The sequence below is a fragment of the Onthophagus taurus genome, chromosome 10 (assembly GCF_036711975.1).
Source record: "Onthophagus taurus isolate NC chromosome 10, IU_Otau_3.0, whole genome shotgun sequence".
Classification (NCBI taxonomy): Eukaryota; Metazoa; Arthropoda; class Insecta; order Coleoptera; family Scarabaeidae; genus Onthophagus; species Onthophagus taurus.
In genome coordinates this window covers 8,266,638-8,272,408 of record NC_091975.1, presented here as the reverse complement: position 1 = coordinate 8,272,408, position 5,771 = coordinate 8,266,638, and the positions used below count along the sequence as shown (strand labels likewise).

General features: G+C 27.8%; 1 protein-coding gene across 9 annotated transcripts in view; it reads left to right on the top strand.

The window, feature by feature from the left end:
* LOC111419106 (homeotic protein ultrabithorax-like) overlaps positions 1–5,771 on the top strand; it is a 526,223-nt gene that overhangs the window by 76,428 nt on the left and 444,024 nt on the right. For all 9 annotated transcript variants that reach the window (XR_011641561.1, XR_011641562.1, XR_011641563.1 and 6 more), the window contains one exon: positions 5,506–5,548. The gene's annotated coding sequence lies outside the window, so the exon portion shown is untranslated. The remainder of the gene's footprint in view (positions 1–5,505; positions 5,549–5,771) is intronic.

Here is a 5,771-nt window from a genome sequence, read left to right as displayed (position 1 = left end):
CCAGATATACTTCAAAGATTATTAATATTGGAGTTAGATAATGAAAATTCTCAAAATGTCGAAATTATTGACTTTTGATGTTAAATACGAATATATCTCGAAAATGAAAAATGATGGAATAAAATATTTTATATAGAAATTGTTTATAATGAACGAAATAAACATAATTTATAATCAGATTTAGCTCAAATGTTATTATGTTCTAATTAGAAAGTGAAAATCCCCGAAATGTCAAAATTATTGATTTTGATTATTAAATCTGATCATATCTTGTAAATTTAAAATGATGGAGGAAAATATTTTGGATTAAAATTGTTTGTAATTAACGAAAAAGACTACATTTATAACCAGATCTAGCTCAAACATTGTTATATACTAGCTAGAAAACGAAAATCTCCAAAATATCAAAATTGTTGATTTTGTTTAAACCCGACTAAGTATATTTTGTAAATTAAAAATGATGGAGGAAAATATTTTACATAAAAATTGTTTATAATGAACCAAAAAGAAAAAATTCATAATCAGATCTACCTTAAATATTATTATATTCTAGTTAGAAAATGATAATTTCCAAAATATCAAAATTGTGGATTTTTTATTAAAGTCAATCATAACTTGAAAACTAAAATTGTTAGAGCGTATTAATTTACATATAATTTGTTTATGATGAACCAAATCGACATAATTTATAATCAGATCTAGCTTTGATATAACCATATTTTAGTTAGAAAGCGAAAACCCCAAATACATCGAAATTGCAGATTTTCGTTGTTAAAGTCGATCATAACTCAAAAACTTTAAACGATGGATGAAAATATATTGCATAGAAATTGTATATATATATAATATATATAATATAATAATATAATAATATAATATATATATAATAATATAATATATATATATAATATAATATATATATATAATATATATATATATATATATATATATATATATATATATAATATATATATATATATATATATATATATATATATAATATAATATATATATATATATATATATATATTATATTATATATGTATATTATATATATAAATAACTAAATAATTTATATATATATATATATATATTATATATATAAATAACTAAATACTTTATATATATATATATATATTATAAAATATAGCGATATATATGAAGTTTTTAAATTATAAAAATTAGATGAAACTTGTATTAAAATTGAATTTTCCAACATCAAATTGTAGTTCAAATCCTCGGAGTTGCATCGTCCAGTGCAATACCCTTTTTTACCCCTCTACGTCACACCATCCCTTTCCATTGGTTTTTGGGGTGGTAATATGCGCACGCAGCTCATCAATACTGCATCCCCTGGCAAGGACATCCCCGGTTTTCCGGTCGCAAGGAGGTTGTTGCATTTCAGAGCCCCACCCTTCCATCTTACTCTATCACGTTTGAAAGATGATGGAGAACGAAGAAAAGTATTTTTTTTTCGAAGGGCGCGTGAAAATTCGCTAAAGTTTTGTCGAGACGACGACGACGACGTCACTATATGGGTCATGGCAGTAAAACGCGTGACGTAAGGAGGCCATAAAGCATGATTTTATGGTCGTGGACGTTAGAGGCTTGTTTATGTCTCTGTTTTTACCCCTGCAACACTACTACCGTTTGATGATGCAAGCCAAGGTCGTTCATTGACAATGAAAATTCACGTCGTCAACAAAAATTCTTTAAAATTTTGATTTTATTTTTTATTCCACCCTCTCCCTCCTTCTAAAAAAAGCTTTCTCTTTTCTGTTCCAAAATGTTCATAATTCACAATTCATCGTGAAAACAACATTCACGATTTTTGAGAGGAGAGAAAGGTTGAGCTGTAAAAAAGAAAAAATTGTTAAGTATATTTTCAAGTTGAGATATTGCAGCCTAGATATAATTAGGGGGTTTATAAGCTGGCAGTCCCGCGAAGTGGCGCAGTGGCGTGCCCGTAAATGGACGCCGTTAATTACCGGGTTTTATAGACGCTCCTTTTGCAGGTGACGTTTCGCAACAGTAATTAAAAGAATTAAAAGAAAACGTGTGGTGCGTGACTGCATTAGCTTTGGCTCGAGTACCGGGTGTAATAAAGTTATGAAAATATTTCTCGTAATGACGTTTTAAAAACGAAAAATAAGTTAATTGGATTTTAGAATTTTAAGAAAAAAAAATTTTAACCATAAAAAATTTAAAACAATAAGAACAATAAGATGAATAGGAAACCAAAAAAAATAAAAAAAAGGGTTTCACCCCCGTTGTGTTATTGCATAACCCTAACACAATTCTTTTTTATTCTTGTAACTCTTTTTGTTAATACCACTTTTTGTACTTTTCCTTTCTTTTTTTTCTGTAGGTTTCTTTTCGTCCTTGTAACTTCTAACTTTGCGTAACTTTATTTATGACCGCGTCCTAAAAATAACCGGACTACTCCTGTATTGGATTTCTTGGAAAGTTGGACTCGACCCAGAAGGATTATATACGAAAAAAAAAAAACGTAACTAGATAGTATACGAAAAAAGACCACCTCAGTCTTGAATCTAACATGTCACGTTTTTCATTAGTCCTTAATTCCTTCGGACTTAGTTTCTCGTTATAATATATTTCTCGTACGTGAGAAACGTTTTGATTACAAGATTTTTTGATTATAACCAGGTATTAAAAAAAATCATCTCAAACTATTTAGGATTTAAATAACATGCGATTTAAGGTAACAAAATAAACGTACATTTCTCCTCAATAATTTATCGAGTTTACGAGCAAAACGTTTTGGGTCATGTCCTCCTGTTTGCTCTTCTTTTCCTGTGGGGGAAAACGTTATTAGATCGATTTCTCGGGGTTCTTTGACGCTCTAACATACATCGGCGCAAGGTAAATAATCTTTGAGAACTCGTATGTATAAAGGAAACGCAAAGATAAATAGACTAAAGATGTGATTGGTGTGGTCTAGAAATAAAATGAGAATAGACGAGAAAAATTAAATTAACTTATTTTCGTTTTAAAAGAATTTTCACCTAAAATAATAATTAATGATTAGATACTGAGTTCTGGTGTGCAGAACAGAAGACTACATCTTATTGGTTGATGCCTCACAGTAATCAGATATGGGTATATATTCGTTATACATGGGTTGGATTGGCTTGGGTTGGGGAGATACTGCCCAACATATCCAGGAATTTGTTAATGGGAGACAAAATTCTTCATATAAAAGACTAGATACTGCTCTTTAAGAACTAGCCACTACTTATATAGCCTGATTATAGAAGAGCTGATACTTTTAGCGGAAAACTAGATTACTAAAGACTCGATACTACTAATGGAAGGCTAGATATCCTTTATAGAAGACTAGATACTGCTTGGTGATGAATAGATATTGCCCAAACAGACTAACTACTACTTATGGAAAACTAAATAATCTATATAGAAGAATAGATACTGCTAACTTATGACTAAGTGAATTAATACGTCCTCGAGACCCATGTAGCTGTTATATTTGCTAAAAATTTACTGTTTATTTCTAAACCGAGCTCTAATAGTAACTGATAGTAGCTTCAATATCATACGCGGATCCAGAAACACCAGCTAAAGACTTTCACTCGCTTTTCTCCTTGGATTATGATGTAATTTGGACTGCACTTATTACATTTAGAAGACATTGAATACTAATTATTAATATTGAGGTACTATCGTCTGTTGTAATATTATATCGAGTGATTCCACATCTACAAGGTGTGAACAGTATAAAAATCGAATTCAAGATTATCTTCTTAATTATTGTTTGTATCGAAATATTTTTCATACAAAACTTGTTAAGAATTAAATAAGGAACAACTTTTATTGGCACCATTTTTTAAAATTCTCAATTTTTTAATTTCCCTATGAATAGTATAAAAATCGAATTCAAGAATATCTTCCTAATTTTTGTTTGTATCAAAATATTTTTCAAATAAAACTTGTTAAGAATTAAACAAGGAACAACTTTTATTCGCACCATTTTTAAAAATTCTCAATTTTTTAATTTCCCTCTGAACAGTATAAAAATCGAATTCAAGCATATCTTCTTAATTTTTGTTTGTATCAAAATATTTTTCTAATAAAACTTGTTAAGAATTAAATAAGGAACAACTTTTATTCGCACCATTTTTAAAAATTCTCAATTTTTTAATTTCCCTCTGAACAGTATAAAAATTGAATTCAAGCATATCTTCCTAATTTTTGTTTGTATCAAAATATTTTTCTAATGAAACTTGTTAAGAATTAAACAAGGAACAACTTTTATTCGCACCATTTTTAAAAATTCTCAATTTTTTAATTTCCCTCTGAATAGTATAAAAATCGAATTCAAGAATATCTTCCTAATTTTTGTTTGTATCAAAATATTTTTCTAATAAAACTTGTTAAGAATTAAACAAGGAACAACTTTTATTAGCACCATTTTTTTAAATTATCAATTTTTTAATTTCCCACTGAATAGTATAAAAATCGAATTCAAGAATATTTTCCTAATTTTTGTTTATATCCAAATATTTTTCTAATAAAACTTGTTAAGAATTAAACAAGGAACAACTTTTATTCGCACCATTTTTAAAAATTCTCAATTTTTTAATTTCCCTCTGAACAGTATAAAAATTGAATTCAAGCATATCTTCCTAATTTTTGTTTGTATCAAAATATTTTTCTAATGAAACTTGTTAAGAATTAAACAAGGAACAACTTTTATTCGCACCATTTTTAAAAATTCTCAATTTTTTAATTTCCCTCTGAACAGTATAAAAATCGAATTCAAGCATATCTTCTTAATTTTTGTTTGTATCAAAATATTTTTCTAATATAATTTGTTAAGAATTAAACAAGGAACAACTTTTATTGACACCATTTTTTAAAATTAAGAATTTTTTAATTTCCCTGTGAACAGTACAAAAATCGAATTCAAAAATATCTTCTTAATTTTTGTTTGTATCAAAATATTTTTCTAATAAAACTTGTTAAGAATTAAACAAGGAACAACTTTTATTGGCACCAATTTTTAAAATTATCAATTTTTTTAATTTCCCTGTGAACACTATAAAAATAGAATTCAATATTGTTCTTAATTATTGTTTGTATCAAAATATTTCTCTCTCTTTGTTAAGAATTCAAAAAAGAACAACTTTTCTCAATATTGCATGCTAGATGAATCGATTTTAAGAAAACTGCCATACAAAATCTTTAAAATAACTTTAAAGTATTTTCTATTTTAATTTAATTCATTTTTCATCTTATATGTATATAAAGTCATGCATAATTTAAACTGTATTTTAATATTTGTTAGCTTCTGTTTATTTGTAAATAAGCAAAACCGGTGTTCGCATCCGGTTATTTTATAAGCTGGAGCCGCCACTATTTATACTTGTTTATACATTAAGTTAAAGTAGAGATTTCAAGTTTTAATTTGATTAATAGGTAGAGTTTTTTATCAAAAATTTTTAATATATTTTTCTAATTTCTCCCCAGGTTTATGGATTATCCAAGTAGTCATTCAACCCAAGGGAAAAAGGTAAGATTTTCTTAATCCATTTGATTCATCTTTCTGATCATGATTCAATAGATTCTTGTAAACAAAAAAAAACGTCTAAATTGGTCGTTTCTTTTTACGCGTCCGGAAGCCAGTAAAAAGGCAATAAACGCGAGTAAAACGGTTTGCGGCAGGTCATGGTGTCATAAAACGACGTCGAGCACCACCACCACCACCACCGACGTCGTCGTCGTCGGTTTTCTTC